Below are 25607 nucleotides of genomic sequence, written 5' to 3'. Positions count from 1 at the left end.
GGTTAAGAGCCATATTTAACTATATTCTTGAAATTCTAGTTCCATGAAACATGGCCAATATTGCATTTTGAAACAAACACTAGCCATATTCTTCAGTGCAGAATTATCTCTAGACAGACAGGTAAGAATGATACTATTTGCATATTGTCATTGATGCTCTCTATGCACACCTCAGCCCTCTAGAAAATTACTCTGACGAACAGAGGTCCAGGTGCCTCCCACTGGCTTAGTTCCCACTTCATGAAGACAAGAAGACCTGAGCAAATGAAGGGATTCACTATTTTCTTCTCTCTTTTCTGCTCAAAGAGCTCCCTGCCTCTCTATCTATGTAAAAGTCTCTATATAAAGATTATTTGCCACAGAAGAAAGAGCGTGTCTAGTGCACTTAAACTGCTACACCCTAACTTCTCCCCTTTATCAGAGGAAAACCACTTTTCTTCATGTCTTCCACAGGCTTCAAGCCCCAACAGTTCATCACTTTCCACTACCCAGGTACAGTGAGAGGTGCTATGGAGATCGTTTTATTTTAATCAATTACTTTTACTAATTAGAGATAGGATTTTGCTATGTAGCACAGGCTGGCTTGAGACTGACAGTCCTCCTGTTTCTGCCTTCCTAAACATTGGCATTACAGAAATGGACCATAGTGTCCAGTTCAGGGATACAAGTTTTGAAAAGAAAACGTTTGTCTCCCTAACACATGCTATTATAACAATAGCTGACTTCTATTGATTTCACATTCTACGTGCTACATACGGTTCATTAATTACTTCATTCCCTATATCTACCCTATGAAGATGGTGCTTCGATCATCCACTTTTGAAGATAAAAGCATCAGGGTGTTAGAAATGTATTCAAAGCCAGCACATGCTGAAGCTGTAGTCCAAAGGCAATCTGTGAATTCTTAAGGATTATCATGCTCTTGTGTATATATTCTAATAGTATTTGATCTAGCTGCACCCAAATTACCTCCAATTCTTTTTGTATCTTTCCTACCCATTGAAATCTGGCAAGCATTCCAGAAGAATTCCCTGTAATAAGGGAATGTTGTGTCCTGTGTTGTCCAAAAGGCAATCACAAGCTTTATTTGTCTTTTTAGAACTTAATGTATGACTAACAGACTGAAAGTCGTAACAATTGTATTTCATTAAGTATGAATGAACACATTTGACTGATGGGTATATTCTGGATAAGAGGGATGTAGATGATGCTAATTCTGATTTCTGTGTGAAGACAGGACTCAGATGAATCCGTCAATACTCAGTCACAAAAAAGAACGACCAAAGAATCTTTAAATTAGAAGCACCCCAATCCCAACCATTTGAGTACAACTCCCCATTCTATTCAGACTTTCACTTTAGTGACAAACTAGGCTTAGCATGTGATCCATCATGTACTTCCAGGGGAGCTAATGAGGACAGTGACATTGTTTGGCATTGCTTTGGAAAACTTCGGGAACACACTATCAGCAAGTCACCACTTTGAACACATACTCAGATATATTTTTGCCTAAGAGAAAAGAAATCAAGGCCTATTTTATTTCTCGGCAGAACCTTGGGTTCATAGGCACAAAAGGGTGCTGACAGAGTTGAAGGGTGGGAACAGTAACTGCAGCAGAGCCTGCACTCAAGGTTGATACCAAAAGGTGTCTAAAGAACACAGAAAAGAAGTGCCTCCTACTCAAAGCATAAACATGTAAACCTGATGTCAGAATTTACAGATGGTCAGTGCAAAACCAGGAAGTGATTCCATATTTGCATGACCATGTAACATCATCTGCTGCTGAAATCTCAGAGTCATGGCTGTTCAGTGCTTTGCTCCACCCTCCAGAGAGACTGGCAGTACCAAGAAGCAGCAGCAACCTGGGGAAGCCTCTATGTACTGTGTGTGTTGATGGCTTAGGACACTCCTGTCACATACACACACACACACTTTTTTCTTCCTGTATTTAAGAGTGATCATCACGATCAGATCCTCCGAGTCATCTTGCAGTTTTAGCCACTGGACTGTAAAGGGAACAGCGTCCAATACAGGTTGGAAGCTCACAGGAACAGGGCCCTGGGCTCATAAAAAACAAAACAAAACAAAACAAAAACAAAAAACAAAACAAACAAACAAACAAAAAAACCTTCCCACTCAGCTGCTCTCCAGCCCCAGCCAAGAGCCAGCTGGACTGCCCAGTTGCTACAGTGCATTGCCTTGGCTATAAGCTTTACAATTTGGCAGCTTATAGGATGTTGTACCGGGGACAGAAGAAGACAGTGGGCCTCTTTGCCAAAGGCAATGCTGGAAAAGACAGAGGATGAATTTATGGTTGCCCCTAGTCCTAGAGCTGGAAGGTGAAGTAAAGGGACTTTAAGGCTCAGCAAGGGCTCTAACTCCACATGTGCCCATAAGCGCTAACTTCCCTCCAAGATCCAGACAGGAGCCAGCTAAAAGGGATAAGATTAGGGGCCAGGTAGGCAAACCGTTCTCGGTTCACTGACAGCCTGACCATCACAGCGTCACAAATGGCCGGGGCCTGCGGAGGCCGCGCGCGCAGCTCTCCGGGGCGGAGCCGCTGGGCCCAGGGTTCGGGGGCCCGAGCCACCTCGAGGCTGTCCAGCCTGCGGCTCCGAGGTCGCACTGGGCAGGCAAGATGTCACAGCTGCAGCCCGAATCGCTAAGGCGGTCGGCTGAGCTCCCGGGTCCCAGCCGCAGCAGACGAGTGCAGCGCGCGCCCCGGGTCGGGCGGAGCTAGAGGCGGGCGCCGGGCTGGCGTCGCGCCACCGCAGCTCCCCGCCTTCCGCCTAGCTCGCGCCCGGCGCCCTGACCGTGGGTGCTGCTGCAGGTACCTGGGCGAGGCCTCGAGCACCCCGGCGGCGGCTGCTCGGGCCAGATCGCCACTCCGGAACCCCTCAGGAGCGCACCCCGCAGCGCCTGTCGCCTCCCTTAGCTCCTCCTCGGCGGGCGATCCCCTCCCCGGTCCTCCCCCTCCTCCCACCCCGGAGGATGCGCTTCCCAGTGCCCAGCGGCAGAGGCCACGGCTCCCAGAAATGCGTGCTCCCGAACCACTTCGCCCAGACCCGCGGAGCCCGCGCCCCCGCCCAGTAGGTAGGTCGCCGAGGCGGGGCCAGGCCTTGAAGGCTACCGGCTGCTGATGCTGCGGCCAGGAAGAACCGGAGCCTCCCTCCTGGGCTTCCGAGGTGTACTAATGGCGCTGGGCGCAGCCCCCGGGGGACCCGAAACGCTCTGCTTGGAACGTTCGAGGCCGAGCCGGGGCTCAGGGCCACTGGACCCTCCTCGCTAACAATCAGGGGACCCTCGGGTGGGGGCTGGGAGAGCTTGGAAGGATAGGTTGGCGCGGGGCTTCTTTGAAAGGAGACCGTTGCCTTTTTCTGGAGCTCAAGTAGATTGTATCATTGCATTAAAAAAAAAACAGGATCAGCAAATGCGTTCTTCCTGTTCTTTTTGCTAAAATGTAGACGACCACGGTTGTTGTTTTAGAGGTATTTAGGGGTGGTTATGAATTTTTGTGTAATTTACAGCTAGCTGAGTGGTAAAGTCAGTGGTGCAAACACTTTAACATTTTGGGTGTCAGTTTAAGGAAAGTCTTTCTAGAAATCAGATTACCTAGGTGATGAATGAGGCTGGAGTGTTCTCTTAGGATAAAGCTGACCGGAGCCAATGGGTTTGAGAGCTGCAAGTTTGATACAGGTGTCGGGAGTTGAGACTGAAAGATGCGCCAGCAGAGGCAGCCTTGTCTCTGGCCTCGCCTTCAACTCTGAGCTGACCCTTTCCTTTCTGAGAATCTGGTTGAGTCTTTTTTCCCTGTTCTTGAAATAAAAGTCATACATTAGGGCTTTTAGTAAAATTGTTTCCTCTCAGGCTGCCGATTTGGATTTTATGTTAAGCAATAAGGTTTAGAATTTTGAAAGAATTGCTATTGTAAGCTCCAATTTTATAAGCACTATTTCAGATTAAAGATTTTTGCGAACTGAATCAATATAAATACTAAGAGGACAGAATCACCATCATTAACAGTTCCTCTTCCCCCCCCCTTCTCTTCCCATTCAGTAATTCCCCAATGTTGAATACCTTATATGTTTGTTGGTTATTTGTTGAATGAATGAAATTGTATTTCAAGATATACATTGTATATAACCCAACCATTTAAAATTATAGTACAAGATTGCTGTTGTTGTTGCTAGTGCAATTAAATGTATTTTAAATAATCGCTTCTTTCTATAAACAAGCGAACTTGGTTATTTTTCATTGACATTTCTGGCGTCAACATCAAGGCTCTGTTTAGGTTCCCTTCGTGTCCACTTTCCAGTGTTATAGCAATCAATACCATTTCAATTTTACTATAAAAAACAATTTAGAAGGCAGAATTTATGTTTAAAGAAATCTCTTAAGTTATTTCAGAAGGAGCAGTGATCTGGTTAATAAGTAACTGGTAACTTGTTTTAAAGTTGAGCTGTGGTTTATTTTTAATATATATGTTTTGTTAAAGCTAAAGAGGAAAACAAAACATTTAAAAGCGTCTGTGGTTCCAAAGTAACCTCATATATATCATATAGATACAGATTTATTTATTTATTTATTTATTTATTTATTTATTTATTTATGATGCTAGGAACCAATCCAAGATTAGACTCGAGGCTTCTGATGTATTGGGCTAATCCTATTTGAGCAACATCTTCAACCTTAGAAATGGCATTTTAGCTATTTTTCTCTATAAATTGAGGTTTTTAGATGATCCAGTGTCTTTTCTACTTGAAAATGTTTAGGAGAAAAAGACAAACAAAACAAAAACAAAAAATCCACAGAAAAGACCAAACTCGATGCAAAACTACTCCATCCGTTTCTGTTTGCCTTCCATTTACACTGTGAAGGTTTGGGTTTTGACCTTGTTTTCCTGTCACATAATATAGTGAGTCATCATTAACTTCTTTAAAAAGAATAAAAAAAGATTTGTTTATTTTTTATCTATGTGAGTACACTGTTGTTCTTCAGACACAGAAGAGGGCATCAGATCCTATTTCAGATGGTTGTGAGCTACCATGTGGTTGCTGGGAATTGAACTCAGGACCTCTGGAAGAGCACTCAGCATCTCTCCAGCCCCCATCATTAACTTCTTTTCATTCTCTCCTTAGCACATGTATCTAACAGGGAACTCATTTTCTTTCCTTCTCCCACCCTAGTTTTCATGCATCATCTTCCTTACTATCCAGAATATTACCCACAATCCTATTTTCACACAGTGGTAAATCATATAGAGTACTATTTCTTCTCTAATCTAGTTGGATTGTTTCAGGTAGGTGAAGAAAAACTTTTAGATAAAAGGTAGGAAGACCAGAGGATATTGTGGGAAGAGAAGGTGTGATTAAACCAATTTGTTATAATATATGAAAATAAAGCAGGTTGCCATGCCCAATAAAGATAGGGGCAATTTTAGAATCTTTCTTATAATCAAGGGTATTGAGTAATTCATTTGTGTTGTTTGTTCTGGAAAACCTGCTATTTTCTAAGAGAGCCTGTAGTTCTGATATGCCTTTTACTTCTTTTAAAATGATGTTTTTATATGTGTGTGGGTGTCTTGCCTGCAGATGAATCTGTGCACCAAGTGCATGCAGTGTATATAAAGGGCAGGAGAGGGCGTATATCTTGGGACCAGAGTTCTAAAGTTATTTCCATTATGCAAAGAGAGAACCAGATGTTCCTCTTTCTGTCTTGGTAACAAGTTTGAGGCAGATTTGCACCTAAATTCTAATAACTATTTGAAAAACATATGATTAATATTATTAGTCTTCTAACTTTCCCTCTATTTTCCTATTAGCTTCTGTTTCACCATGTTTCTCTTGATTCTGATTCTTATCTAATTACATTTCTCATATTTTATTGAATGACATTATTTTAGATGACTCATTCTTAGTGGGACAAGAAGAAAAAAAATACAAAACATGAAAACTGGATAAATGAAAGAATTGCAGTTGACCCCCCAAACATGTGGTGTTTCTGGTGAACACTTTCAAATTGGCTACATTAAGTGAGTTTTGTACAAGAATTAAAATTTTGATATATTGGAGCTTGTGAATGTAGAGGTACTGGATGGTTTTGTGTGTCAACTTGACACAAGCTAGAGTTATCAGAGAGGAAGGAGCATCATTTGAGGAAATGCCTCCATGAGATCCAGCTGTAAGGCATTTTTCTCAATTAGTGATTAATGAGGAAGGGCCCAGCCCATTGTGGGTGGTACTATCCTGAGCTGGTGGTCCTGGGTTCTGTAAGAAAGCAGGCTCAGCAAGCCAGTAAGTAGCACCTCTCCATGGCCTTTGCATCAACTCTTGCCTGCAGGTTCCAGTCCTGTTTGAGTCCCTGTCTTAACTTCCTTCAATAATGAGCAGCAGTATGGAAGTGCAAGCCAAATAAACCCTTTCTTCCTCAATTTGCCTTTTGATGATGGTGTTTCATTGCAATAGGAACACTAAGGTTGGTACCAGGGTACTGGCATATTGCTATGACAGACCTGACCTTATTTGGGAGAGGATTGTGGAAAGACTTGAACTTTGGCCTAGAAAAGCCATTGAGTGTTGAGACCTCACTGGGCTGTTCTATAGGAGCTTGGAAGCTAAGAATGTTGAAAACAGTGCAAATGATGGAGGCCTGCTTTGTGAAATTTCAGAGGGGATATTAGAGACTCCATTAGGGCCATTTGCTATTTTGATTTAAGATTCTGTGGTTCAGGTTAGCTGGAGTTGAAGCATCAGCTGTGATAAACAAGATACCAGAACTACTAAAATGAAACTTTTACATTACTGGGACAATTGATGCTATTTAGATTGAGCTAAGAAATTGATAAGTGATAAGAAGTGACCAGCATCTCAGAGATGAAATCTTCTGGGAAATGTTTGGTGAGAGCAGAGAGAAACTGTTTTCTAGAGGCAGCCAAGGTTATATCTCCTGGCAGCTGGATTTGTGAAAGAGTTACCCAGGTGGTATGGGTTTTGGAGACGTAAAGGGGTCATGGAGAGCAGCTGAGGCTTGGCACAATGAGAGGTCAGGAGAGACCATTGGTGAAGGTGCAGCCTCAGTGGCTGTTGAAGGCCCAGGGCTGAAGGGGTCATGCAGAGAAGTTGAGGCTTGGCACCAGGAAGAGAGCCTATGAGAGGCTGTTGGTGAAAGTGAAGCCCAGTTTCAGCAGGAGACACCAGTGTTCTGTAGATGCTGGTACAATGGGATGACCAACAAGAACAGTAGGCAACAGTGGAGACAAGCCAGAGCCTAGAAGACAAGTTATGTGTATTGCAGAGGGCAGAGCCTGAGAAGTGATCCAAGCCCTTTAGAGGCGGCCAGAAGATTGAGTGGATCCCAGACATTGGAGTTTATTTTTGCTTTATTTGATTGTGAGTGTGCACTGATTTTTCCCTCCTGAGATTTTGAATTTTAAAGACTTTGGGTTTTAAAAGTGATTAGATATTTTAAAGGGACTGAAAATTTAATGTGTTTGAATTTGTAAAGATTTTTAAAGTTATGTTTTTAATGTGAGATCTTGGGGATGAATAAGAAAGGAAAGGTTGGACTTAATAGTGATGTGTTTGTGTGTCAAGTAGACATAGGGTCAGTTGTACTAACTGTTTTTGTGTGTCAGCTTGACACAGCTAGAGTCATCAGAGAGGAACGAGCCTCAGTTGAGGAAGTCCCTTCATGAGATGCAGCTGTAGGACATTTTCTCAATTAGTGATCAATGGGGGAGGGTTCAATCCATTGTGCATGGTGTCATCCCTAGGCTGGTGATCCTGGGTTCTATAACAAAGCAGGCTACACAAGCTATGGTGAGCAAACCAGTAAGCAGCTCCCCTCCATGGCCTCTGCATCAGCTCCTGCCGCCAGGATTCTAACCTCAAGTTCCTGTCCTGACTTCCTTCAATAATGAACACCAATGTGGAAGTGTAAGCCAAATAAACCCTTTCCTCACCAACCTCTTTTTTGGTCATGGTGTTTCATTGCAACAATAGAAACCCTAACTAGGACAGTAGACAAATGGGAAACAGTATTCTGCAGTTTTATAAAACTAAATTCCAATTAGGTAAAGTTAAATTCTACTTATTTTTAAACTGTTGAACATCTGCAGGTATCTGGAGTTGGTGAAACCGTTTCACCTAGTTCACTTGTATCTGGAGTATCTGGATTCTATATAGTTTTCAAAAGTCATTTTTAGCCAAAGGGTGAATCCAATTAGCTCAAAAATTTTTTGTACTGACCAGTCTGACCTCTGTGTCAACAGACCCTGTGACTTAGCCTTGTCCTCTTAAATTACAACACTCATTTCTTCTCAGAGTCTCTTTCATTTACCACAATACTTAAATAATTATATTTTCCAAGTGAATTGGCCAGACTTACTTCACTGTGTAGTTACTACAGGTAACTTAAAATGGTTGAATTGTGCCAGGTGAGTAGTTATTTATCATTGTGTGATACTAGGCTTGATGTGTTTGTCTCCCAGGCTAGCAGAAACATTGCCCCCCCACGACCCCCCCACTCCCACCCATGTCTCCATCATTACTGGAAACCTGGACTCTGGCTTAAAAACAATCTTCATTCAAGTGCAACTTGACATGATAGCAGAAGGTTAGAGGAAGGTTTTGAATAGAGGCATCTCATTTAATTACCTTCTCATCTGCAGTCTTTCTTTCTTTCCTATCCATGGGCATGGGTAGCCAGAGATTGCAGCTAAAACCCTCCAGGGAGTTTTTTTTTTTTGTTTTGTCTTGTTTTGTTTGTTTTTGCATATGCAAGTGTGAACAGGAAGCCTACTCTCTCCTGTTTCTTCAACTCAGCCTGTTCACTGTTGATCTGGTACTTCAGGTGTTTAGGATCTAGAGTATACATTCTGCTTCTGTCTGTACCTCAGTTAGCCCTCCTACTAATGCTCCATCTTCAGATTTTCTACCTGGTCCCTGCGATGCATGCATTGTAGTTTGCTTTCTTGGGTTCAGTAATGAGGACTTTATCTTCTCTCCCATACTCCTTAATGCTATTTGACCCACAGCTATTCTTACACAAGCCCCCTTCCTCTGCTGACTGGACCCTTTAAAAATATCTCATGGAAATTCAGTGTTATATGTAGTGCACTCACCATATCTATTTGCTTATTGGCCCCATGTTAAGAATGTTATTTTAGTGATAGAAAACTAGCTATCAGTTTATGTCCACATATTCTTCTTGCGGTTCCCTCTCCTTAGAAATACATCAGTCTCTTGGCTGGATATGTGCTGGTGCACTTCTCTTCCCCAGCCCTTGGGAGGCAGAGGCAGAGAGGCAGGTGGATGGATTCCTGTGAGTTGGAGACTAGCCTTGTTTACATAGTGAGTTCCAGAACAACCAGAGCTACCTAGTGAGACTGTGCCAAACCAAACCAAACCAAACCAAACTAAACCACAACCACCACTCTCCATTTTTCTTAACAGGCCACACAGTTCAGGCTTCAATTCCAGAGGCCTTTCTTTGTTCAGAATCTGTAAACACATGGAGCTGTAATGACTTGCACAGGGCTTGTCCTGACAACCAGGCATTTCTCCTAAGTAGTAAAATTGTCTTCCTATTCAGAGTGAACAGTGATTTTAATTATCAGGTCTGGTAGGCAACACAAAACAAAGTTGGAATATTAACCATCTCTGTCTTTCCATCCTACCCAACCACCACCTAATACATGTCCTTATCACGTTTAGTAATGTTTAGTAGTCATGACTGAATTTAATAACTCCTCATCAAATATTGTGTTGATACTCATTAAAAATAACTATTGTATTCATCATGATCCCTCTTCGGGAAAGTGTCTTTCTTGCCTCCAAAGCTAGGCTTTTCTCTAGGATTCATATTAAAAGGAGCTAATGATTTTAATGTTGCTTTGATATTTTGCATGCAAATATATCGGTATGAGGGTGCCAAATCCCCCTGGAACTTGTGTTACAGACAGTTGTGAATGCTAGTAATTGTACCTGGGTTCTCTGGAAGAACAGCCAGTGCTCTTAACCACTGGGCCATCTCTCCAACCCCAGAAATTTTACTTTTTAAGTTATTTTATCATTTTATGTGTATGGAGTTTTGCCTGAATGCACCACTTGTGTGCCTGATGCCCAAGGAAGGGAGAAGAGGGTGTTGAATCACCTGGAATAGGAGCTACAGATGGTCCTGAGCTATTACGTGGGTGCTGTGAATTGTATCTGGGTCCTCTGTAAGAGAAGCCAGTGTGGTGCCACAGTGCTTCATACCCAAACACTGCTGGAAGAGAGCTGGTCTCCCAGGAGTGCTGACACGCCAGTTAGCACAGGTACGACTACCACTTCTGCTTAAATTCCTGGCCCAAGAGGGATCTACCCAGAGCCATCAGGACACAGGAATGAAGGAACAGCCAGGGATAGGATCCTTCAGGTTTCTGTCTAAACATCCCAGAGCTAATCCTGTGCCACAACTCTCCATATCCAAATTCCTCCCAGAGAGACCTGGTCTCCCAGGAGTACTGACACACAGGCTTGCAGGAGAGACAAGCCACAGTCAGAGATAGCAAGACCAGCTAATACCAGAGATAAACAGATGGTGACAGACACAGGCAAGAACATAAGCAACAGAAACCGAGGCTACTTGGCATTATTATAACCCAGTTCTCCCACCACAGCAAGCCCTGGGTACCCTAACACACCAGAAAAGCAAGACTCATTTAAAATCACATCTCAGGCTGGAGAGATGGCTCAGTGGTCAAGAGCACCGACAGCTCTTCCGAAGGTCCTGAGTTCAAATCCGAGCAACCACATGGTGGTTCACAACCATCCGTAATGAGATCTGATACCCTCTTCTGGTGCATCTGAAGACAGCTACAGTGTACTTAGATATAATAATAAATAAATCTTTAAAATAAAATCACATCTCATGGTGATGATAGAGGACTTTAAGAAGTATATAAATAACTCCCTTAAAGAAATACAGGAGAACACAAGTAAACAGCTAGAAGCCCTTAAAGAGGAAACACAAAAATCCCTTAAACAATTACAGGAAAACACAACCAAAACACAATTGAAGGAATTGAACAAAATCTTCCAGGATCTAAAAAAAAGAAATAGAAACAATAAAGAAATCAGTAGGAGACAACCCTGGGGATAGAAAACCTAGGAAAGAGATCAGGAGTCATAAATGCAAGCATCACCAACAGAATACAAGAGATAGAAGAAAGAATCTCAGGTGCAGAAGATACCATAGAAAACATTGATACAATAGTCAAAGAAAATGCAAAATGCAAAAATCTTTAACCCAAAACATCCAGGAAACCCAAGACACAATGAGAAGACCAAACCTAAGAGTAATAGGTATTGAAGAGAGTGAAGATTCCCAACTTAAAGGGCCAGTAAATATCTTCAACAAAATTATAGAAGAAAACTTCTCTAACCTAAAAAAAGAGATGCCCATAAACATACAAGAAGCCTAGAGAACTCCAAATAGATTGTACCAGAAAAGAAATTCCTCCCATGAAAAAATAATCAAAACACCAAATGCACTAAACCAAGAAAGAATATTAAAAGCAGTAAGGGAAAAAGGTCAAGAAACATATAAAGGCAGACCTATTAGAATTACACCAGACTTCTCACCAGAGAATATGACAGAAGATCCTGGGCAGCTGTCATACAGACCCTAACAACACAAATGCCAGCCCAGGCTACTATACCCAGCAAAACTCTTGATTATCATAGATGGAGAAACCAAGATATTCCGTGACAAAAACAAACTTGCACATTATCTTTCCACAAACCCAGCTCTACAAAGGATAATAGATGGAAAATGACAATACAAGGAGGGAAACTACACCCTAGAAAAAGCAAGAAAATAATCTTCCTTCAACAAACTTAGAAGATAGCCACACAAACATAAAAATAAGATAAAAAATAAGAGGAAGCAGCGATCACTATTAATATCTCTTAACACCAATGGACTCAATTTCCCAATAAAAAGACATCAACTAACAGATTGGATACATAAACAGGACCCAGCATTTTGCTGCATACAGGAAACACCTCAATGTCAAAGACAGACACTACTTCAGAGTAAAGGACTGGAAAACAATTTTCCAAGCAAATGGTTCCAAGAAATGAGCTGGAGTAGCCATTCTAATATTGAATAAAATCAGTTTTCAACCAGACGTTATCAAAAACAAAACAAAACAAAACAAAACCCAAGGAGCTAAAGGGGTCTGCAACCCTATAGGTGGAACAACAATATGAACTAACCAGTACCCCCGGAGCTGGTGTCTCTAGCTGCATTTGTAGCAGAAGATGGCCTAGTCGGCCATCATTGGGAAGAGAGCCCCCTTGGTCTTGCAAACTTTATATGCCTCAGTACAGGGGAACGCCAGGGCCAAGAAGTGGGAGTGCGAGGTTAGGGGAGTGGGGGAGGGTATGGGGGACTTTTGGGATAGCATTTGAAATGTAAATGAAGAAAATACCTAATTTCAAAAAAAAAAAAAAAAAAAAAAAGGAAGGGCACTTCATACTCATCAAAGGAAAAATCTACCAAGAGGAATTCTCAAGTCTGAACATCTGTGTTCCAGAAGCAAGGGCACCCACATTCATAAAAGAAACTTTACTAAAGTTCAGAGCACACATTGGACCTCACACAATAAAAGTGGAAGAGTACAACAACCCACTCTTATCAATGGACAGATCATGGAAACACAAACTAAACAAAGACACATTGAAACTAACAGAAGTTATGGACCAAATGGATTTAACAGATATCAATAGAACATTCCATCCTAAAACAAAAGAATATAGCTTCTTCTCAGTACCTCATGATACCTTCTCCAAAATTAACCATATAATCGGTCACAAAACAGTTCTCAACAGATATAAGAAGATTGAAATAATCTCATGCATACTATCAGATCACCAAGGAACAGGGCTAGTCTTCAATAGCAACAAAAACAACAGAAAGCACACATAAACATGGAAGGTAAACAATGCCCTACTCAATAACTTAGTCAAGGAAGAAATAAAGAAATTAAAGACTTTTTAGAATTTAATGAAAATGAAGACACATCATACCCAAACTTATGGGACACAATGAAATCAGTGCTAAGAGGAAAACTCAGCTCTGAGTGCCTCCAAAAAGAAACTGGAGAGAGCCTACACTAGCAGCTTAACAGCACACCTGATACCTCTAGAACAAAAAGAAGCAAATACACCCAAGAGTAGTAGAAGGCAGGAAATAATGGAACTCAGGGCTGAAATCAACCAAGTAGAAACAAAAAAGAACTATACAAAGAATCAACAATACCAGGAAGCTGGGCCTGGTGGCACACACCTTTAATCCTAGCACTCGAGAGGCAGAGGCAGGCAGATTTCTGAGTTCGAGGCCAGCCTGGTCTACAAAGTGAGTTCCAGGAAAGCCAGGGCTATACAGAGAAACCCTGTCTCGGAAAAAAACAAAAAAACAAAAAATCCCAAACAAACAAACAAACAAACAAAAAAACCAGGAGCTGGTTCTTTGAGAAAATCAACAAGATAGATAAACCCTTAGCCAGACTAACCAGAGCACACCGAGACAGTATCCTAATTAATAAATGAGAAATGAAAAGGGAGACATAACAACGGAACACAGAGGAAATCCAAAGCATCATCAGATCCTACTACAAAGGGCTATACTCAACAAAACTGGAAAATCTGGATGAAATGGACAATTTTCTAGACAGATACCAAATACCAAAGTTAAACAGGGTCAGGGAAACCATCTAAACAGTCCCACAACCCCTAAAGTAATAGAAGAAGTCATTAATAGAAGAAGTCATTAAAAGTCTCCCAACCAAACAAAGCCCAGGACCTGATGGTTTTAGTGCAGAATTCTATCAGACCTTTAAAGAAGACCTAATACCAACACTCTTCAAACTATTCTACAAAATAGAAACAGAAAGAACACTACCCAGTTCATTCTATGAAGCCACAGTTACACTGAGTATTCTCCCTTGTAGATTTAACAGTTTCTGTATAATCAGGGTCCTGTCACAATTTCCTTTCATAGGGGACTTCACAAGAGATTTTTTTCTACTTCTATCAAGTTTAATGTTTCAAATAGATTTTAAAAACTGAAAAACAGAAAAAAAAGTAAAAAATAAAAGGAGCTAAAGTTCCAAAAAGAGTGCCATGATATTTAGGGCTCTAAAAAGAAGAAAGGGAACCTTTGAAAGTCGAACTTGTTCAATTGCCCTCCATAGATGACATGGACTATCAAGAAAAAAGCCCATCATAAAAAATAACTTGTTAGTGAGACATTTTAAATTCTAACCTAGAGGGCATGTCAGGCGCTCAGTTTATTACAAAATGCCCTGAATGGGGTGATGGCTTTCATGACTTATTAACAGTCTTTGACAGTGTTTAGCCCTGTTTGTGTGAAATTTCTGGCTGGTAAATTATTATCACAAGCAAATTCTTGTGCCGGGTGGCCCAGGAAGAATGCAGGAGAATTCTGCAGTTTGTGCTCACTCCAGGTCTCCTTGTTAACCTCTGTAATTCTGACCTCCTGTTGCAAATATCAGATTAACAGATTTGTTTTTTTGCACACAAGTTGACAGATGGTACCAAGAGTGCTCCAAGTGCCAGAGACAAATACTCTTGAGCCTGAATGGATGTAGCCTCTACTTCATAGTGAAAACCACAATTTAGACTATTACTCATCTGTTGGGAGAGCCTGCTCAATTCTGTGTTCTTAGGGATTTCCAGCTGAGCTGTGAAGATTTTGCCCAAGAAATACCCATCTATTAAGTCCTACTGAAACATAGCTAGCAACATACTTTGATGTTTTGAGTTACACTGCAAATTTCAATTTTATATACCCTAATTTTAATATATACATAATTGAGAAGAAAAATGAAATATTCATAAATAGGAATTTAAAATAGCTAAGATGTGAGCAAACATTGACTTTATTGCATCAAAGTATTGAGTTTATTGTAATCAGATTATAAATGTCAGAAAGATGGTGCTGACAAAGGAAACATTATTTCACATCACACAGAAGGCTAGAGGGTGTGTTGCTATCCATTAGGCGGAAGACAGTTTAGTCTTAGGCCCAGTGATTCCCCAGGCCCATTGATTCTCTTTTGAGTGCACATGATGTTGATAATGAGGCCAGTGGCAAGCTAGATGAGGTCAGAGTGGATGCAACAGCAAGTGATGTAACCATCATCCTACTGTTTGTTACTGCCTTGTGAACTAAGGCAGGTTAGTGTCTCAATTATCTGTCAAATGAAGATAATAATAGTATCTTGCCTTCTACATCACTTAGAACATTAGATCATTTATATAAAGTACTGGGAAGGCTGCCTGGTGCAAAGTAAGCAATACTGTTAGCTGTTGTCATATTATAAAAATTTGAGAAAAATCTTAACCATTTTTTAAAAAAAATGACAGTGCATATATACTTAGTCATCAAAATAATGGTTTTAAATAATATTTGACCCTGTGGAGATCATCATAATAATTGAATTAAGTATCAGATTGTGTGTTCAATGGTGAGCCCAGTTTCTTTGGGAGGAATGGGTAGGGATAGTAGATGTCAAGAGAAGAGACCCTAATTTGATTTTATATTAGCTTTTCAAAGCTACTGTAATTTCACTTCCTCGGGATCTTCACCCACACACAATCTGCTGGGATTTTCTTGTACCTAACTTGCTTTTTTGTGTATAGACCAGTCCCAAGGTTGTACTTTTTGTGTGTGTGTGTATGTGTGTGTGTGTACACTCTCGTGCACCCATATGCATGTGTCTGTCTGTCTCTGTCTATGTTGCTGTTCTGGAGATGGAGCACAAAGCTTCAAATGTTCTACCCATGAGCTCAATGCCTAACCTCTCTGGAAAAATAAAACAAGTGAAAAGATTTTTGTGCTAGGCTACCCATTATAAGGGTACCCATTCTGAATGCTGGAATGCATTTTCGCCTAATTTTTCTTACAGAAGCTCACAGGGATTGCACCCTACATTACCTTATAGCCTTCAAGTTTGTTTTAGCACAGTGTTACTCAGATAGATACACACAGAGCACAGGAACATAGGTTGCTACTCTGCTCTGAGGCTGATGTTCTCAGGAGTGATTGATGAATTGTGGGTTTGTTCATCCACTTTGTACATGCTTCTTATTTTCAAGATTAGAATATTATGTCTTTTGGTTCTCTTAGTCTTAGGTTATTGGCTTGAAAATCTTATCTAGACTTTCCTTCCCCAGATCTAAAATCTGAACTGTTCAGTTGCAGAGGATGGTATAGTTGGCAGTGTACTTACAATAGGGGTCCAGTAATTACTAACAAATCCTAGCTGTTATCCATAAAACATTTCTTGTTTGATATAGATAGTTTCACACACTTGTCAGAGGATGTATGTAAAGTTTATACATTTATTAGAAGTTAGTAGATCTCACATTTTCTGGAAAGGATGAAAACCCCAGAAAATGTTTTATATAACTGCTCTTATAGTCTCAACCAGCGGTTCTAAAATAGGACTCACACACCTTACCAGCTGTAAGAAGAGAAATTTAGAATGGCTATATCATCTTTGATTTTTGTTTTATATATCACATAAGGGGTATATAATGAACAAGACATGGGTTTTGTTGTCACTGCCATGTGCTGAAAAATAGGATTTTAAACTCAGATACTTCTGCTGATGTGGAATATGCTTAAGTACAGATCTGAATAGTGACAGGCACTACTATTCTATTACCTACGGTTGGTTTCTGTTGTTTAACAATAAGTTAGAATCTATTTGAGGCTGGAGAGATGACTCAGTGGTTAAGAGTGCTTGCTGTTCTTACAGAGAACCTATGTAGGGTTCCTAGCAGCCAAGTCAGGCTTCTCATGAACACTTCTAACTACAGTTCCAAGTGATCCAACACTGTATACTGGCTTCAGGTGCCTGTCTCACTTATACATACCCCCCCCCCAACACACACACACACAACACTAGGTAATTTAAAAATTTTTTAAATTCCGTGTCCAGTCCCAGCTAGGAGTTGTGGTGCATGTTCCTGTGTGTCTTACTTTTCCATTGCTGTGAAGAGATGCCACGACCAAAACAATTTATAAAAGAGTTTATTGGTGCTTATTATCATCATGGTGGGTTGCACGGCAGCAGGCATGGTGCTAGAGCAGTAGCTGAGAGCTTGCAACCTGATCCACAGGCATGAGGCGGAGAGAACTAAGTAGGAATTACATTTATTTTGAAACCTCAAAGCCCACCCCAGTGACACACCTCCTCCACTGGGGCCCCACCCCTAATCCTTCCCAAACAGTTTGATCAAGTTGAACCAAGCGTTCAAATATGTGAACCAGTGTGGGCATACTACCCCAGTGTGTGTAAACCTGTCTTTTACTGCACAGCATGGAAACAGTCTATGCCATTTTGGGATTCACAGTCTGGTTAAAAAGTATATAGAAGAAGGAAGTAGAAAATGCCATGTCATGCAAGGATACACTAGGAAACGGGCAGTGTGATTTTGTTCATTGAAAATTGTTAAAGTATGATGTGTAGGGCATAATACAGAGTCACATATTCTATGACTACATTAAACTCTTATCTCAAATAGTTTCTTGATAAGCATGTGAGTTTTCATGCTCTTACCTCCCGATTACTGGTGTTAACTGGATGAATGTCTATTGTTACTCAGTATAGTATTTGCCAGTTCCCTAAATGGCATTCTTATAATTCCTTTTAATGACGAGAGACAACAGCATAGTAATCCTGATGAGGAAGTAAAGTTTTGCGACAGCATGCCTTTGAAATAGTGATAATATAGAGAAGTAATTTAAAATCAGCATATTTTCATGTTAGGTGTGTAATGACAATGTACTATAAATAGGGTGGCTTAAAACAACAAACATAGAGGCTGGAGAGAAGGCTCAGGGGTTAAGAGCACTTGTTGCTCTTGCAGAGAACCCAAGTCAAATCCCAATACCCAGATGGAAGCTCAAACCTGTAACTCAAGATCTAGGAGCTCTGACAGCCTCTTCTGGCCTTTGAGAACACAGAGAACATGGTACACATGCATACATGTAGGCAAAGTACTTAGTATACATAAAATACCATATTTACAAAACATAAAAATGTATTTACTTACAGTTCTGAAAGCACATTTCCTCCAATCTGCCCATCAGCAAGGACGCATCCCCTCTGACACTTGTAGAGAAATTCCTCTTTGCTGCTTCTACTTCTGGTCACTTGCCCTTCCTTAGCTTGTAGTAGTATCACTCTAAGCTCAGGCCCTGTCTTTACCTAGCATTTTCTTCCTGTGTTTTAATGCATGGTCATTTATAAAGAAGCCATTGTATTGGTCAGGGCTCCACACACTGAAGAGTGACCAAATCTTAACTAGTTGTGGTTTTGGTGTCCTACTTTCCAAATAAAAAAGCCCCTGTATGATGGACTGAAGATTGTGAGTTAAGGCTGTGGTTTTATGGTGATTCTATTCAAGTCAGAACACCGAAGAATATATAAGTCTTTGGACAAATGTCTCAAGACTACACAAGGTGTTAACTGATGTCCTCTCAGTGAATATTCAATAGCCATGTAAATTGGGTGTGGGACAACTGGAAGAAAAGAATGGTCCTTGAGTGTTTTGTCATTTGGCTACTTCTCTTTGTGAATACTAGTTTCTCAGGGATGGCTGGAGATCTATATAAACACAGTTACATTTTGTGTGATTTTTGGTCTTTCTGATGAAACTCCATATGTGGGTCAGGATGTTACTGAAGGCAAACTGGGCTTTGGGTTTTGAAAATGCCTCACAACAGCTTCCAAACCTCGATGGCTTTAGATTCACAAGCATTTATGTCACAATAACCAGGCTGCAGGTTGACTGCGGTTTGGCTGCTCTCTGCTGAGCTTGGCAGTGCTGAGGCCAGATCTATTCTCCATGCCATAAAGCTGTGAAGGAACATCAGCTACCCAAAGCTGGTTCATTAGGTAGAGGGCAGCAGCGACTCACCAGACTTGGGGCTCTGGGTCAGAATAAGTAACTTTATTAGTGCTCACAGTCTATTCTGCTGGTCAGACATCACGTGACAAACTTAGTGGGTAACAGCTGGTTATTGTTGGTTGTCAGTGTGGCAAAGTCTGTAACTGTCTGGGAAGGAAGCCTCAGTGGGGGATTAGGTTGTCCTGTGAGTTAATTGAGTTAGGAAGACACACCCTGAATGTGGGAAGCACCATTTTAAGCACTGGGCACTGGACTGAATGAAAAGAAGCAGCAGTTTCTGCTCATGACCATGGATGCAGCAAGGCCGGTTGCCTACTGACACTGACTTCGCAGAAATAGACCATGACCTGGAACTGTGAGCCCAAACCAACCGCTTCTCCCTTAAGTTTCTTGTGTCAGAATATCTTATCAAAATAACAGAAAGAAAGAAAGAAAGAAAGAAAGAGAGAGAGAGAAAGAGAGAGAGAGAGAAAGAAAGAGAGAGAGAAAGAAAGAAAGAGAAAGAAAGAAAGAAAGAAAGAAAGAAAGAAAGAAAGAAAGAAAGAAAGAAAGGAAGAGAGAACGGAGGGAGGGAGGGAGGGAGGGAGGGAGGAAGGGAGGAAGGAAAGAAGGAAGGAAGGATGGACAGAAGGAAGGAAGGAAGGAAGGAAAGAAGGAAAGAAGGAAGGAAGGACCCTGTACTAATCTAAAAAGTAAGCACTGCATTGCAAGCATGACAGGGGATTGGGGTGGGAGGTACATAACAAAATAATCTAGTCTACTACAGATAATCTTATACAGGATTCTATAGACACCTTTTTATGGAGTAACTTTGTATGAAATAATCCTTTTTAAAAAAAAAAGTATTCACCAAATGCTTGTTCCTTGACCCAGATTTTTGGAAAAATATAGCTAAATTTGTTTCTTCCCCCAAAACATCAGAATACTTCATAATGCTGGTTCAATTTCAAACTCTGCTTATTTCAAACTGTAGTTATTCTCTTAAGGCTAACTGCTTGTTGGGCTGTTCCATGCTTGCTTGCTTACGTGGGACAGTATCTTCTTTCTTGTTCAGCCTAGGCAGACATAGAACACAGTCTTTATCCTACCCTGGGCTTCAAAAAGAGGCCATCCTCCTGCCTCAGCTGTAGATGCTTGGTGTTGGGCTTTGTTTCTTGGAACCACGTGCTGAGCTCACTCCTACTTCCACTTTGCTTTCCAGAGCCAAGCTGAGCAGCCTGCAGGTCAACAGCAGCTCTCATCATTACCCAAGGTGGACAAGGCAGGCTGTGTGAGCTCTGCTGCTTCCTGGAGACTTGCTAACAGTATTTACATACAGGAAGAGCCATATGCAGTGTGCATAACACTCCAAACAAACACACATGAACAAACAACAGTTTAAGGAAGCATCCTGCCTCAAAGACCTTCTGGAAATATGCAGATCCATGTGGTCTAGCCTCTTCCTCTTCCTCTTCCTCCTCCTCCTCCTCTTCCTCCTCCTCCTGCTCTGTCTTCTCCTCCTCTTCTTCCTTTTCTTCTTCTTTCTCCTCCTCCTCCTCTTCCCCCCCTCATAAGAAAAAGAACCAAAGAAAAAGCACCAAAAATGCCAACAGATGTAGAGACAGACACATGTGATATCTCCAGAGTCCTGTAAAAACCCAAAACATAAACCAAACAAGCAAAACCCACCTCAATTTCACATTAGGAGACAAAGACCCTCCAAAGACACTTGATCTAATTTTGTTCTTTGGCAATCTACTGCAGGGCATAGGGCCTACCCTTAAGAGTAATTTGTTTACCCGGTGAGACTTCCTTGAAGAAAAAAATACTTTCATTTGCAAGTGGCTTTCAATTGAAGGTAGCATCTAGATTAGAGATGGGGGCTTGTGTCCATTTCTCCTTTTAGTTCAGGACCCCATTTGATGCAGACCCCTGCAGGCCGTGTACATGCTGCCAATCTCTGAGTTTTTATGTGGTCCAGCCCTGATGTGCTTAGAAGACCTTGATTTCTTTTGCTGCCCTCCGTCTCATTGACTCTTACACTCTTTCTGCCTCTTCTTGCACAGACCCATGATCCCTGAGGGGAGGGATTTGATGGAAGACATCTCTTTTAGGACTGAACGTTCCATGGTCTCTCATTCTGCATGCTGACTGACTGTGGATCTCTATTTTTTTCCCATCTGCTGCAGGAGGAAGCTTCTTTGATGATGGTTGATCAAGACATGAGTATTACAGAATGTTTTTATTAGTCGTTTTATGCTGTGATCCTTTAGCAGAACAGTAGTATTTGTTTTTTCTCTATAGGCTCAGGTTCTCTGTCACCAAAGCAGCATTGGCTATGGGTTCCATCTTGTGGAGCGGACTTTAACTCAAATCAGGTATTGGGTGGTTACTTCCACAAGCTCTGTGCCACTGTGATACCAGCCTGTCTTATAGTCAGGTCATTCTTTTATAACAAAGGGCTTGTTGGTGTTTATCTTTCCCCTTTGGTAGTTTGTTGAGTACCTTCTAGTGCCCTGAATACTAGTCAATAGGGATGAAAGCTCTATGTAGGCACTAGCTTGACTTCATGTTCAGTAAGTTGTCTGATGCTCCTCAGCTCTAGGGCTTTACTGTCTTACTGGGCCAACCCAGGAGAGCCACCTGGGTTGTTTGGGGGCATTCCCATGGGAGCCCCTTGTACAAAAGCTCAATTAGCTGTAACCTGCTTCTGGTACTGGCAGCTTTATTTAATAGCCAATTTGGGGTCTTTCTACTTCTTAATGGGGCAATTTTATTTAGATTCCTTTCGTATATGTATACATTTAATGAAGCTTTTACTGTATTAGGTTTCCATATGGCTCCCCAGATAACCCTAATTTTTATCTTTCTCCCTGCATTTTTTCCCTTCCTCCCCTCTTCCCTCCCTGTTTGGTTCTTTCATTCTGATATGCTCATCTCTCATCCATAGCTATTCTATTTCTCCTTCCTGTGGAGTTCTCTCCCTTCCTCCTAGTCTCTTACTTTCTACCTCTGGTGTTTTATGGACTGTAACTTGATTCTCAATGACTTACCAGTTAACATCCACACAAAGAGAATACTGTAACCATGGGCTTTTCCATGGGCACCCCAGTTCCCAGAATGATGACTCTAAGACTTCTTACATATGAATAAATGCCTAGGCCAATAATAGCTTTGACTTATTTCTGATAGCTCACAACTCAATTATCCCATTTATTCTGAGTGCCACAGGGATGCTTACCTCGCCTTCAGATTCATGTGACTGTCTTCCCTGGAGTTCAGGGTGAATCTTTCCTGTACCTGACTCTATTCCAGAAATCACCTCCCTATTTCCTGCCTAAGCTAACAGGCAGATAGCATTTTACTGACAGGCGTTGCTTCCATTGCTCAAAAGTCTCTCTAGAGAATACAAGCCATCTTTGTCTTTCTAGGTCTGATTAACCTCATTCAGGATGATTTTGTTTTTTCATTCTTCCCATTTACCTGCAAATTTCATGATTTGATTTTTTTAATACTCCACCGTATAAATGTACCACATCTTTACTTGTTCATCTGCTCATTGACATCTAGGTTGATTACAATTTCTGTCTGTTATGACTAGAGCAAAACTGAACATGGTAGAACAAGTTTTCCTATAGTAAGATGAAGTGTCTTTTTGGTGTGTGCTCAAGAGGGATATACTAAATCTTGAGGTAAATCGATTCATCTTTCTGAGGAACCACCACACTGGTTTCCATAATGGCTGTACAAGTTTGCACTCCAACAGTGGGTGAGTGAGTGTTTCCCTTCCTCTACATCCTTACCAGCATGAGCCGTCACTTCTTTTATTGATATGGGCCATTTTGGTTGGTGTAAGATGAGATCTCAAAGTCGTTGTAATTTGCATTTTCTTCATGACTAAGGACTTTGAACAATTTTAAAAAGTTTTACTCAGCTATTTGTGTTTTCTCTTGAGAAATATCTGTTCATATCTCTATCTCAATTGGGTTTTTTTCTCAATGTTTAGTTTTCTGGATTCTTTATATATTTTAGATATTAGCCCTCTATCAGAAGTACAGTTAGTAAAATCTTTTGCCATTTTGTAGTCTGCTGCTTTGGCCAAATGACAATGTTCTTTGCCTTACAGAAGTTCTTCAGTTTCATGAGGTTTCATTTATTAACTGTTGTTCTTAGTACCTATAGTATTGGTGTTCTGTTCAACATGTCTTTTTTGTGCCAACTTGTTCAAGACTTTTCCTTCTATCAGATTCAATGTATTTGGCCTTATGTTGAGGTCTTTGACCCATTTGAGTCCTGTGCAGGATGGTAAGTATGTATTTATTTATATTCTTCTGTTTTCCATTTTAATACAATATTTTCTAATCTGTAGTTCTGGCTTCTTAATCAAAAATAAGATATACATAGGTTATGGACTTATATCTGGGTATTCAATTTGATTCCATTGATCTATGTGTCTGTTTTTGTGGCAAAATCATGCTTTATTACTACTGCTACTACTGCTACTAAGGCTTGGAGTACAATTTGAGATCAAGGATGGTGATGCCTCCATCTTTTCTTTAGTTTTCCAGGAATGTTTTAGCTATTCTGTGTGTGTGTGTGTGTGCGTGTGTGTGTGTGTGTGTGTGTGTGTGTGTGTGCTCCCATATGAACCTGAAAATTACCTTCCCAGGTTCTGTGGAGATTTGTGTTGGAATTTTGATGGGAGTTGCATATGAACTACAGATAGCTTTTGGTAGAATGACCATTTTTACTATATTAATCCTACTTGTACATGAGCATGGCAAATCTTTCCATCTTGTGATATCTTCAATTTCTTTCTCAGTGGCTTGAAATTGTTATTGTACAAGTCTTTCATTTACTTGGTTAGAGTCACCCTAAGATAGTTTATATTATTTGAGGCTATTGTGAAATGTGTTGTTTCCCTAATTTCTTTCTCTGTTTGTCTTTTTTTCTTGCTACTTTTCTGAAAGTGTTTATCAGCTGTAGAAGTTCTCTGGTAGAATTTTTAGGGTCACTTATAAATACTATCACATCATCTACAAATAAATATACTTTTACTTCTCCCATCTCTATTTATAACCCCTTGATCTTTATCAGCTGTCTTATTTTTCTAACTATGACTGCAAGTTCTCTATTAAATAGTTATGGAGAGAGTGGAAAACCTTATCATGTTTCCGATTTTTGTGGAAATAAAATAGTTTATCTCTATTTTAGTTGATGCATGGGCTTTCTGCAAACAGTCTGTATTATCTTGAACTATGCCACTTGTATCCCTAATTTCTCTAAGATAGGGTTTTCATTAATCATAGGAAAATGAGGTCAATGCGGTTGGCTATACTAATATCCCTAAGCACCATCTCCTAACACTGCACCCCAGCAATAGCAGATGGCTCAGGGTTCTCCAAGCCCTGCTTGTTCTCAGACATCCACTTCTGCATCCTCGTTCCAGCCAACTTTCTGTGCATTCCCCTGCTGACTCCTGCACCTCCTTCATAACCCAGCAGTGACATCACCTATGACTGCCCTTGACACCCTCCCTCTTCCTGGCAGTCATTGGCCTCCTCTGTGCTGTGCTTGCCTTTGTTTCTGCCAGCATCAGAGCATACATTTTTCATCTTCAATGCTTGATGAGCCACTACCTCCAGCCCTTCCTGAGCTTCCAGGCTGCTGAAGGGCTGCCTTCCCTCTGCCCACCCCTATAGGATATTTGGTGCACAGTAGATGTTTCCACAGGAATCCCCTCTGTTTCTGCTGAGTGAGTGGTTTTTTTGAGGACATGCTGAATCTCAGGGGTCACTGGTTCCTATTTGGGAATCATCTCTTACATTGTCCTTGAGATCTTTGCAACGCTCTTTAGTGCATAGTTTACATAACTCTCTTTCTAACTTTAGTTGAAATTAAACCCTTTCCCATTTCCTGGTTTATAGCCATTTCTTACATAGTTGATCCCTCCTGACTCCTGGTTTTTGTCTTGGAGAGATCTTGTATGAATTTCCCCTTCTTAGAACTTGTAAAATAACCAGTTCAAATTAGAGTTCTTCATTTATAGTATGTTGTGGTTTGGGTGGGATTTCCTCACTATGCAGTAAGTATACACTGAAACTCTCTTGTTTAATTCATGCTTCCAAGGGAGAGAAAGTGAACAAGAATTGATCCCTCTCTTGCTTTGCAGTTAAAGCACTTAGGTGCATTTCCCTAGGGACAACGCCCTCAACAGATTTTTAACCTTTTCTTGTACATTCATTTGCCTCAGGCATAACCTTTGGCTCTTTCTGACCATCTCATCTCTGCTTTGTGGTTGTTGCTCTTTGTGTGTAATTACATATTTGTTTATTTGGACATTGTCTCAGCTTTCTTGCAGGTTTGTGGCACACGTTTGGATTTGGTTCTGTCTTTCTTCCTGTTTTTCTTTTTGTTAAGAAAAACATTCAAATTTCTAACCTGGGTTAATAGTGAATTTTGAATAGCCTTCCATTGTTTAAATGTGGCTTTGCAAGAGAAGGAACACCTGTTGTTTTGCTATGTGTAATTTTCTGGAAGAAAGTGTCTCCATAAAAGGTACATTTTGGTCTGTTCTGCAGGGGCCAGATTGGTGTCACTAAGCCCCCAGCGCGTGTGCCTGTCATTATTTCAGCTGTG

At 40.9% G+C, this 25607-nt stretch overlaps 1 protein-coding gene across 3 annotated transcripts in view; it reads left to right on the top strand.

Annotated features, from left to right (window-relative positions):
• Positions 1-2600: 2600 nt before the first annotated feature.
• Positions 2601-25607, top strand: part of Ncoa7 (nuclear receptor coactivator 7) — a 148880-nt gene continuing 125873 nt past the window's right edge. For 2 of the 3 annotated variants that reach the window (XM_021174075.2, XM_021174073.2), the window contains exon 1: positions 2601-3093. The gene's annotated coding sequence lies outside the window, so the exon portion shown is untranslated. The remainder of the gene's footprint in view (positions 3094-25607) is intronic. The other variant, XM_029482549.1, reaches the window with a different exon arrangement.

The sequence above is a fragment of the Mus caroli genome, chromosome 10 (genome assembly GCF_900094665.2).
Source record: "Mus caroli chromosome 10, CAROLI_EIJ_v1.1, whole genome shotgun sequence".
Lineage (NCBI taxonomy): Eukaryota > Metazoa > Chordata > Mammalia > Rodentia > Muridae > Mus > Mus caroli.
The sequence above is the reverse complement of the archived record's forward strand: the minus strand, read 5'-3'. Positions and strand labels throughout refer to the sequence as shown.